This window comes from Rhinolophus sinicus, linkage group LG14 (assembly GCF_036562045.2).
Source record: "Rhinolophus sinicus isolate RSC01 linkage group LG14, ASM3656204v1, whole genome shotgun sequence".
Lineage (NCBI taxonomy): Eukaryota > Metazoa > Chordata > Mammalia > Chiroptera > Rhinolophidae > Rhinolophus > Rhinolophus sinicus.
The window spans coordinates 17857009-17869318 of NC_133763.1; the positions used below are offsets into that span (position 1 = coordinate 17857009).

At 45.0% G+C, this 12310-nt stretch overlaps 1 long non-coding RNA gene across 3 annotated transcripts in view; it reads left to right on the forward strand.

Annotated features, from left to right (window-relative positions):
- Nucleotides 1-12310, forward strand: part of LOC141568681 (uncharacterized) — a 49269-nt gene that overhangs the window by 28920 nt on the left and 8039 nt on the right. For 2 of the 3 annotated variants that reach the window (XR_012491884.1, XR_012491889.1), the window contains 4 exons: nt 4790-5016; nt 9543-9662; nt 10792-10939; nt 11307-11424. This is a non-coding gene — a long non-coding RNA (uncharacterized LOC141568681). The remainder of the gene's footprint in view (nt 1-4789; nt 5017-9542; nt 9663-10791; nt 10940-11306; nt 11425-12310) is intronic. The other variant, XR_012491885.1, reaches the window with a different exon arrangement.

Below are 12310 nucleotides of genomic sequence, written 5' to 3' on the forward strand. Positions count from 1 at the left end.
GCAAGATGGTTACTTCCAAATCTATAGGTCTAGGCCAGAACTCCCCAGATCTTTCTGTCGGCTAAACATTTCACGTAATTCACATAATCAGTTCCTTTAGCAACTGATCTCATTATTCCCCCGTAACATGCTTTTTAACCCCCGTTTCAGTGAATGATACCTATCTATCCATTCACTCGAAAGAGAAAGCTAGGAGCCCTACGGAACCCCTTCCTCCCACTTACCCACTTACTTAGTATCTTTCATAGCTTCTCTACCTTTTCACTCCACTGCTATTGCCATGGTCTGAACCATGGCACCATCTGGAGCCTGGGCAGTTGTAATTAACTCTACTTCCTGTCATTTGTCCCCATCCTCTCAAGCCAATCTCGACTGCTTTGCCAGATCCATTTTCTAAAATACAAATCTGATCATGCTTAAACCCTTTAATTGCTCCTCCTGCTCCCAGGATAAATCTGAATTCCCAGGATGACATAAAGCCCTCCATGTCTAGTCCTGCTCTAATGTAGTGCGTCCCTTCCCACAGAGGCTTTAGCGATATCCAGCTGTTTGTAGTTACTTAGACACATGAGGCCATCTTTGGCATATCCATGATACTGACCTGTCTTCTTAGAATGTGTTCTTTGCCTTCCTCAAGTGAAATATTCATCCAGTGATCATTTACTCATCCTTCAAGCCTCAAGAATCATCTGTTACCAAACCTTTTCTGATATTCCCTGGTAAAAATCAAATTTTCCCAGTCCTCTGGCTGGTGAAGACACAATGTGATATATAGATGAGGTATTACAGAATTGTACACCTGAAATCTATGTAACTTTGCTAACAATTGTCTCTCTAATAAACTTTAAATAAAAAAATATTTTCCCAGTCTTACTTTGATCATACTCAAATACTCTAGTATACTTATTTATTTATATGTGTGGCAGTAAATAAATGGCAAGTAATTTCCTACTATATTGGGAATTCATTTTTCACTTTTATATCCTTAGTACTGAGCACAGATTCTGACATAGTATAGATGCCTGTGCCTTTTGATTAAATAAATGAATTAATTTTGGTGCAAAGAACATTTTTCTGTATTATAAGGTCTGAGGATCTAATTATAACATGGTGACTATAGTTGATAATACTGTCTTGTGTAATTGAAATTTGCTGAGTGTAGAACTTAAGCGTTCCCCCTCCACACACACAAATTACATACATATATATATATATATATATATATATATATATATATATATATATATATATATATATATATATATGTGAAGTGATGGATGTATTAATTAACTAGATGAATTCTTTCACCATGTCAAATACATGTATCAAATTATCACGATGTATACTTTAAATATCTTACAATTTTCTTTGTCAATTATACCTCAGTAGACTAGAGAAAAAGAAAGAAAACATTGTTGTGTGAGTTCAATTATGAGTCTACCCCTGGCCCAACTAGGACTTCATTTACCTCGGACAAGTTGTTAGCCATCTTGGAGCTGAGGTAGCTTTGGGATTTGCTGGAAATGGAGCGGTGCAAACAGCCAATGATGACAGAACTGGCACACAGATGGTACTGTGACTGTCATGAGCACCTCCCAAACTTATGTGCTATCAATTCTCATTTTATGGTACCAATAATTCATACATGCTGACATCAAAGGTTTGAGTCCTAAAAGAACTGAGATGAAGAGTAACTCATATTGCAAACGTAATGCAGACCTCCTTTCTGCCAATCTGGAGTATACGAAAGGAAAAACCCTGGGTAACCAGAAGTGAGGAGTGGTGTCCGGCTAGTGGTGGGGCTCACATGAGCCTCTGTACCTACACGATTTGGCTACTGGTGTAGGATTGAGAAGGGATAGCCCCTGAGGTACTTCTCCTCCCCGCTGCCCCCTCTCCCCACCATAGTGCCTAAAAATGAGGCTGCCCCATCATTGATATTTAATCAGAAACCCCGTGTGGCTGATGGGTTTTCTGAATCTATCCTAGGCTTTAGGGCACATCTGTTGCTTGAGAAGAACCTTGTGCTCAGGCTTTCTGTCACTCAACCACTGGGGCAAGCAAATGAAAAGAAAAAGTAGGATTCTCAACTAATCTTTGTTTTAATTCCTTTTCCTCAAGGGCACGATTTCCCTGAAAGGTTAAAGAACACTTTCTTTGGGAAATGTGGGTCAGAATGTCCCCTTTCTTCCAGAGGTCTTACATTTAGGCTCAGATATCACCATAACAACAAACAACAACAAACCAGCAGCAGCAGCAGTTGTAGCAGCAGCTACTGTTTAGTGTAAGATATTGTTTTCTGGGCTTTGGTCTAATCATTTGGCCAGCTGCCTCATTTAGTACCTGTGATAACTAACCCTATGTGATAGATACTCTTGTTGGCTCCATTTACAGATGAGTAAATAGGCTCAGAGAGATTAAAGGACTTGCCTAAAGCCACACAGCTAGTAAGTGGCAGAGCTGAGAAATGAACCCAGGTCTGGCGGACTGCAAATTCTTCCTTATTACAGTCTTCTCTACGTTTCCTGAATCATCCCGATTCTATAGCATACACTCAAAAATTGATATTCATGATTTCATATTCCTTAAATTCAAACCTTTGAATTGATTGAACAAAGTAATATGTGCAGTCATATATAATTATAAGAAAGCTTGTGACAACTTGAAAATATAAGTCCTTGGAGTTTTCTGATAAACAAACAACCAAGATAGCAACAAAACCTTCTGGCATTAGAAACTTTATCTGAAACAAAAATGCATTCTAAATATTGAAGCCACGGGTTCGTGGTTTTGTGAGTCATCTGGTGAATCGTTTTTCACTTCTAGTGTGTAATCCATCCCCAGACACCTTTAATGCACGAACTCTGGAAGTCTTAAGAATTATTCACGATATATCTTATTTGTTCATAAGCTGAATACTTTCCCCACCTTTGGTTCTGACCAACCACTGCTTCACATAGTTGTATCTCCGGTGATGATGCTATTTAGCCTACTCAGGTTCATTTCTTGAGCCCTGTGCCCTCCCAAGTGCATCTTTTAAAAACTGTTCTTGTGATTAATCATCTTTCACTGCCAACTGCTATGATTCATGGGTAATGTCAAGCTTAGAAGGTGAAGGCAAGACATTATTTTTATCTTGCTGTGGTTGTTCTAACACTGACTTATGTACCATCCCTCCCACCTACACGGCTGTACTGTGAGGATACCTGATTGTTTTCTGTTGAAATCATAGGTCTGTGAGTTACAGGGAAAGATTAAGCTTGTTCTCTAAATACTGCAGCAGCCGAGACAATTCAGCTGGAAAGACCCATAAGCCCTTCTTGCTTGCTATTCCTTATCAGCCTTGGAAATCATAAATACCTGCAGGTTGGTTCCTCTGTATGCCCTTGAAATTGGTAGACAGGTTCCAGACTGCTGCCATCTATGACTCACTCAGAATTCCCTCAACCACAAAAATTGCCCTCAAGCAGAGCCCTCACTAGCAGTTTTGGCCCTGAGGCTATAAAAGACAAAACTTCTCTCAAAACAACTTTGGAATTTTAACTAGTCATTCTTACTCATTAGGTGCTAACATAAAATCATGGTATTAAAGCCATGTACCCTTTACATTTGGGGGACCTGGCACAAAGCTTTGTCACCTCACCATTGCTTGTATGTCCCTGGGGTGGTCTCTGATGGGCTGCCCCAGTCCTGCTCGAGCAAGGGACTTGTGTCCCCGCTGCTGGGAGAGCTGTCTTCAGCCAGTCCCCCTCTGCTGTCAGCCCCTCAGGAATCACCGTGCCCACGACCTCTCCCTGATCCAAAGTACTATGCACCTAGTAACTAGTGGATACCTGTGGACACAATCACGTTATCTACAAATAAAGGCAGTTTTAGTTATTCCTTTTCAACTGTGTGTTTCTCCTTCCCTCCCTCCCTTCCTTTCTTCATCCTTAGAAATAGATAGAAATACAAGATACTACTACTACTACAGATGTTTATTGAAAATGTACAATGAAACAAATGCCTTTGCACCTTTGTAAAAAATTTGTTGTTCATATAGGTGTGGGTCTATTTCTTGAATTTCTATTCCATTTTATTGATCTGTTTGTCTATACGTCAATAGCACACTGTCTTGACTTAATAAGTCTTGAAATTACATAGGATTAACCCTCAATATCTGTTCCACTTTTTCAAAGTTGCTTTTGCTGTTCTAGATTCTTTGCATTTCCATATGAATTTTAGAATCATCTCGTCAATTTGTACCAAAAAAAAAAAAGGCTTTGGGGTTTTGATTGGGATTGTTTGAATCTATAGATTAATTTGGGAGCAAATTGACATCATAACATTAATTCTTCCAATTCATGAATAAGGTATCTCTCTCCATTTATTTAGGTTTTCTATAATGTCTCACTGTGATGATCTGTAGTTTTTACTGTGTAGGTTTTTCATATCTTTTGTAGGTCTTTCATATCTTTTATCTGTAAGTATTTCATATTTTTGATGTTTTGTAAGTGGTATTTAAAAATTCAATTTCTGACTATTGCTAATATAAAAATACCTTTGATATTTGTATGTTGATCTTATATCTTACCACCTTGCTACATTCACTTATTAGTCTTAGTAGCTTTTTAGATTTTATTGAATTTTCTACATAAATAGAAAATTGTGACTAAAGACAGTTGAACTTTTTTTTACATTGTTAGATTCAATTTGCCAAAATTTTATTAAGAATTTTTGCAATATAGTCATGAGGGATACTGTTCTATAGTTTTCTTTTTTCATATCTTTGTCTGATTTTATTATCAAGGTGATGCTGTCCTCATAGAGCAAGGATTTCCTCCACTTAAAAGTTCTGGAAGAGTTGCTGTAGAATTGGTATTATTGTTACCCTAAATGTTTAATAGAGACCCTGTAGAGCTCCCTAGCCCCTTTGGCCATGTGAAGACACAGCAAGAAGTCTGCAACAAGGAGAGGGTCCTCACCCAGCCACGCTTCACTCTGATCTTGGACTTCCAGTTTCCAGAACTGTGATGAGTAAGTTTCTGTTTGTTTGTAAGCTACCTAACCTGTGGTATTTTATGGCAGCCTGAATGAACTAAGGCATCTGACAACCAAAATTATGCAACACATTTCTAAATGTCGCCTTGGAGGGAAGGTGCAGTGCAGACGCTGACTACCTGCATTAGGGGAAGAAAACTGGAAATAGAGGATGTTGTGATCAGGAAATCAGACGCTCCCATTTTTTTGTTACTCATATTTTTATCATGGCCTGCAGGATGCTTTGTTTCAGTTACTCGTTTCCACTTCTGTCTCCCTCTACTAACCTGTTAGTTCTCTGGTAGGAATCACGGCTCGATTGAGTGTATTGTCTCATTTGAATACATGAATATACATGTGTATATATGTATATGTACATATATTTATACTTATATCTTTTCCCTATTGGACCACCCAGCCTCCACAGCCATGTTCTTTTCCCTCTGACCCACCAGGTGTCACTCAACAGGTGTAGTGAAACAAAGCAGGAATTTGACGTTACACCCACTGGCTCTGTGTTACTCCCTGGTCCAGCTGTGAGTCAGAATCTGCTCTTGTTCCTACGGGTGTGATGATCTCCATTTTACAGATGAGGAGATTGAGGCTCATGTGCTTCCTCAGCAACTCATTGATGGATAACCAGTCGGGGCTTGTAACCTTCTAAACGTGTGACCTGGCCTCCATTCCTAGAAGCTCTACATGTAGCCTTAAGTCGTGATCTTAAGCGAAGGCTCTGCAGGTAGTAGGGGACAATGTTGACTGACAGTGTCATTATTTCAAGTCGGGTGACTGATAGGCCTGAGTCCTCCCCTCGCTGTGCTGAGGGAGTGTCACCTTTGAGCTGTAGCAGCCACTAGGGCAGGCAGCACCTGTGGTCATTTGCAGCTGATTCTGCTGCTGAGACATTAAGTGACCTGCTCGGATCCACTGAACTAATTAGCAACCTAGCTGGGACTGGAATTCAATATTCCTTTCTCCATGTCACTAGGCTCCCTCTATGCCTGGTGTCTCCCTGACTTCAGATATGCCTTATCTGCTAGGACCCTGAATCTCCATAACCTTCATTAGCCAACTCCCTCACCCCAAGCTCCTCAATAGATATGGAGCATCCCAGCAGGCCTCACCTCCGCGGGCTTTATTACCCCGGGCGTTTGCCCTATACTCTTTCACCTTGGCGACTTGGGCTGGAACATATAGAACCTTTTGGTTTAAGATTGGAGAGGCCTGGGAGAACTTGGGCCTATTTCTTTTAGTCTGGACTCTTATCCCCCACTTTGCCCTGTGACTGAGGCATAAAAATATGTGTTCTTGTCCCTCAGGCCTCAGCAAAGCTTCCCCACATCAGTGTTTTCAAACTCTGGGTCGTAACCAGTTAGAGAGTTGTATAGTCAAGGTATGGAGCTGACCAGCATTAGAAGATGAATAAAATAGAATAGAGCATAAAATATAAAAGTGGTAGTAAAGTACTATTCTGTGAAATATTTTTTCGGTTGTGTATGTGTGAATGTATATGAGTATTGTATGTGTATGTGAGTATATACTAGATCACAGTTTAAAATATAGTATTACACCGTATAGTGAAAAAGGGGGGGGGTTTCTCAAATTGCAGGTGATAAATGTGATTTGGTACAAGGTATCAGAATGATATGCCACTAAAGGCATAACAAGTCTGGAGGGAGGGGATAGGTAAATGTAGGGACAGAGTGCCAGAGAGCAGTTTCCGGGCTCTTGGCCTCACGGGGAAAGGTGCTGGCTTGGTTATTAGATGGCCATCAGCTGTCATCAGATGGCCATCAGCTGCAACTAGTTGGCCATCAGCTGTAACCGGTTAGCCATTAGCCACTAATATAAGTGGCTACGCTGGCAAGGTGGTTGGCAGAGAAGCACAGATTGTGGGTCGTGTGGATCCTGCTTCCTGTGTCTCCAACCCAGCTGCCAGCGAGAATATAGTGGTGTTCCTTTTCGGCTTCACCATATTGTGTCCACCCGCCACAAGCGGGACCAGAGACCCTGCATTACACTTGGCACAGTGAGCAGGGTCTCAACCAGCACAGGGAATAGGAAACACGATCTGCCTGGGAGAAACATGACCCCTCGGCAAATTGGTGGTTCTCTCGAGCCTCCAGTTGGCACACCATCCTCTTGGCCACAGCAAACGTTGCCTGCCTTTTGGTAGTCTGCTGCTTCCATAGGCTTCTAGAGTTGTGGTCATCTTACATGGAGGCCACCACCCACTCGGACACCTGGTGTGGCAAGCAAGATTCTGGCCAGGTAGGAATGATGTCTGACTCTGGGCAGGAGGACATGTGGCCCCCACACAGTGTGTGGTACCCGGTAGCCACTGTTCTCAGGAGTTGGACCCCCCTGGAGGGGTGGGAGGACGTGGATGGCTCTCCGGCCAGCATAGAAAGGGCCCTGCTGGTTTTGACTGAGCAGTTGCCAGAGAAGGCGAAAAGAGCAGCCCACGATGTGGGCTGGATGTTCCTCACCGCGTTGCATCGTAGCACTGAGGAAGTGCTTCCCTAAGCAGCCCAGGTACGGGACCGGCAGCCCCGGTTGGAGGCGCTGGAAGCTCGGGTCCACCAGTTAGAGGAGAAGCTCCACAGTGGAGACTCTGAGGCAGAGGTGGCGGACCCGAGTGGAAGTGATGTACCTCCCCACCTCCATGCCCGGCCCATCATGCAGAAAAAGGTGAAGCCTGAGCAACCTTTGGGCCTCGGGGGTGTTATTGCCAGTAACCAGCTGTGACTGAGCCCCTTATACTCACACTGAGTTGCAGGAGCTCGGGCGGGGATGCCGACAGCCCCTGGAGAGCCAGTCTTGGCTTGGCTACTACGTTTATAGATGAGGGATCAGACGGCATCCTCTGCTCCCCAGGCGAGATGGAAAAGCTAGCCTTCGTGACAGTGCATCTGTCCCTGCGACAAAGGTTACAGAACTGCCATAGGTTGGCCCAAGACCAGGGCAACCACACTCTAATGGAGTGACTCACTGCTGCGGTACGCACTGTATGGGGACAGGCTGGCGAGCTGCCAGACACTGTGAGTCAATGGCAATCATATGCTGAACTTGCTCAAATCATCCGTGAAATGGGTATGAGACATGCTATGTTCAACCCTAATATGTAGGGGCCAGATGGCGAGCGTTTTACAACCAGCATGAGAGATCTGGTTTTGGATACTGCACCTGCGAGTGCTTTTGGATCTTTGGTTGCTATTCTTACGCCCTATATGGGGCGGCGGATCCATGAAGTCACAATTGCCATGGCCACCCTAGGGGATATTGAAAGCCAGCAGCAAGGGAAGTTAAGACAGGAGGTCCGAGAAGTCAAGGCCTGGAAGCCCAAGTCAAAAGTAAGGGGGCGAGGTCGCAGACCTCAGAAAGTAACACGCACGCAGATGCGCTGTGATCTTGTGTCAGCAGCGATTGATCAAGACAAAATAGACCGACAACCCAATGTACTCTTGTTGGAACTTTGGAAACAGTTGCATCTGGAACAGCAATTCCAGCGAAGCCCAAAGGGGAAATCTGGTAAAGTGCGACCCATGTCTCTCCAGGACTTCATGCAGCCGCTTGAGGCCGACTCCTTCCAGTTTGATTGGGGCAGGGAGGTACCCGGTTGGAGGGGATGAGCAGGGAATGGGGGCCCCACATGGAACTGTCCATACATCGGTCCCCTTCTAATATGCAGAGGATTTTGGCCCTAGTTGACACTGATGCAGACTGCAGTCTTATTTACGTTCCCCGGACCAGCAATCTGCATTGATGGCTACGGGGGAAAGACTGTGACTGTGAAAGCTGTTTACTTACCACTGGGTATAGGAAGGCTTCCCCCTCGTACCTACAAGGTTTATGTCTCCCCTGTTCCGGAGTATATTCTAGGGGTGGATGTGCTACATGGCCTCAGCTTACAGACGTCGGTAGGAGAGAGTTCTGTTTCCTGATCCGGGTGGTGAAAGCGGTGACACGCGGGCATGCTCACCACCCTCCTCAAGCGTTGCCACAGCCCTGGCGCGTGGTTACAGTGCGACAGTACTGCCTGCCAGGAGGACAGGAGGAGGCTGGTCCTACAATATTGGAATTGGAGCAGGCACATATTGTGAGGCCAATGCACAGTCCCTTTAACTCCCCAGTATGGCCTGTCAAGAAGCCAGATGGAACCTGGTGAATGACTGTGGACTATAGGGAGTTAAATAAGGTGACGCCACCCTTGCACGTGGCAGTGCCTTCAATTCACGATTTGATGGATCGTCTGACTGTCCTCCTGGGAACATATCACCATGTAGTGGACTTGGCCAATGCTTTTTTCTCCATTGACATTGCACCCAAGTGTCAAGAGCAGTTTGCTTTTACTTGGGATGGGCAGCATTAGACTTTTCAAGTCCTTCCGCAAGGATACTTGCACAGCCCCATTATCTGTCACGGGCTCGTGGCCCAGGATTTGGCACAGTGGGATCGCCCATTCTCTGTGGCCTTGTTTCATTATGTTGATGATATTTTGCTAACATCTGATTCTCTTTCAGATTTAGAGCAAGCAGCTCCCTCTCTTCTCTGCCACCTGAAGTCATATGGCTGGGCGGTGAATGAGGAAAAGGTCCAAGGCCCTGGCTTATCTGTCAAGTTTTTGGGTGTTGTATGGTCGGGTAAGGCAAAGGTCATACCTGAAGCAATTATTGATAAGATACAAACATTTCCCTGGCTGACCAAGTTCTCTCAACTGAAGACATATTTGGGTGTGCTGGGGTATTGGTGGGTGTTTGTACTCCATTTAGCACTGATAGCAAGGCCCTTATATTCCATGGTAAAAAAGGGGGCCGCAGGGGATTGGATAGAGGCTATAGAGCAAAACTTTGTTGCTACAAAATGGGCAGTGCAGCAGGCACAGGCACTACAAGTAGTAGACCCTGGTTGTCCATTTGAACTTGATGTTCATGTAACCCAAGAGGGGTATGGTTGGGGCCTCTGGCAATATCAAGAGCGTCTCCAGTCACCAGTGGGATTTTGGTCCCAATTGTGGAAAGGAACGGAAGTCTGCTACTCTCTAATAGAGAAACAGCTGGGTGCTGTGTATGCAGCCCTAGTGGCCGCAGAAGCCATCACAGGACTGGCACGGGTATTGATTTGAACAAACTATCCCGTCCAGGGATGGGTCTGTACGTGGACCCAAGGACTCAAAACAGGGATGGCACAGACCACTACCCTTGCCAAGTATGGTGACTACTTGGAGCAATGTAGCACCTTTAGTTCCAGCCCTTTGAACACAGAGCTACAACAGGTCCTGGGGCCTGTGGAGCTTGTAGCCTAGGCTGAGCCAAGCGCTCTGCCTAGGGGGGAGAACTTGGAGCCTTCGCCCTACAGAGAAGGACATCCCCCAGTACCTGAAGATGCCTGGTATAATGATGGGAGAGCTGCAGCCGTTTGGATGGCTGTTAGTCTGCAGCCCATGGGGCTGGTTTGATCCAGGATTTGCAAGTGACACCAGAGGTGGTGGCCGAGTGGCCACTGCAAGTGACTGTGATATACAGAGGTCCCAATGCCGGGACGATTTTACAGGGAATCTATGTACTCTTGCTATGGCTTATTATGGGGTCCCCTGTTCTACTACATGTTGAAACTACTCAAGGGACCCCAAGCATTGCCATAAAGGTCTGGTACCACAAACTGGGAAAGGTGCTGGTGGCAGTGACCCTCCTTTCCCAGGACAAAAAGCTAGCACGTGTCCTCCCAGATGGAAGGGATTTGCCATTGACTACTATTTCTTTCCACACATAGGTGCCTGTGGGCTAATATGATAGTGGATTGGGCCCACACTTTTAATGGTGTGATGAATCAGTCATCTTGTCAGATCTGCACAGAACTGCCCATTATTTCAGCCCCAGGTTACTGCGGAAAATTAGCTGCTCCAGGTGACAACGGCTGTGTAAGTAGACATTGGGGGACACCCCCTGGGACATTACTTGTACTGGACTGAAACCTTTTTAGTGAGCTGTGTTCCTGGCACAGGGCCCCTCATGAAAGACGCTGGTTACGTCTAGTGTGAGGTGAGACCCTGGAGGGGTAAAGTGTAGGGATGGACTCCCAGAGAGCAGTTTCCAGGCTCTTGGCCTCATGTGGAAAGTGCTGGCTCAGGTATTAGATGGCCATCAGCTGCAACTAGTTGGCCATCAGCTGTAACCAGTGAGCCATTAGCCACTAATATAACTGCCATGGCTACGGTGGCAAGGTGGTTGGCAGAGAAGTGCAGACTGCAGATCATGTGGATCCTGCTTCCTGTGTCTCCAACCCAGCTGCCAGTGAGACCATAGTGGTGTGACTCCCTATCCATGGCTCCTTTGGTGTTCCTTTTTGGCCTCACCATATTCTGTGTCCACCCGCCTAGAGCGAGACCAGAGACTCTGCATTACAGTAAGTATGTTTTTTAAGTTCCGATTATAACCTACCTCCCTTGCTACTTCCCCAACACACACACACACACACACACACGCACATGCACATGCACACGCACACGCACACGTACAGTCTCCACTGTGGTTGAGAACAACCATATCTTAGTCATTGGATAGCCCCCGATTCCTGAAACAGTGCCTGGCATTCAGAAGGTACTCACTAAATGCTTATAATTGTCAAAGGGCAAATGTTTGACGGGTAAAAAGTGGAATCTATGTAGTTTTCTTTCACCGGGCCGGGCATACACTTGGCACCTGACAGATGCCAGCGGGAGTGATCATCATGACTTTTGGGAAACAAAAATACAACCATGAGAAGCTCTATGAATAAAACACACAGGTGCAATGAACAACCGCAGAACGGGCCGGGCCTTCACCACTGCAGAAGAAAGCTCCCTTTCCCCTTCAGTGCACTTCAACAAACCAATCCAAGCCTGCAAACCTCACAGAAGGAGTGGCTGTCATCTCCCTAAGTAATAGAGCCTATCTCCTCTTAACCTCTGTGACCCGCAAAAACCAGTAAATTCCTTCTTTTATCTATCCTAAGTCCTTTATATTACCCTCTAAGCCAATTTTCTGTTATACTGTATTCAATGGGAATTGAAAACAGCTGGTCACCATCTGCTGTAGATTAATTCTTCATGTACTTGAAGCCTATAATTAGGTCATTCCTCCGCCTTCTCTTCTCCAGGCTAAATATCTTATTTCCTTCAGCCCTTCCCAAAAGGTTTTATTTTCCAATTATTTAATTGTCTTCCTAGTGTTACTCTCAACATCAGGTTCTCTGTTCTCCATCCACCGCTAGTTGAGGAGGTTGATCAATGGGAAGGGTTATGGGTATTTAA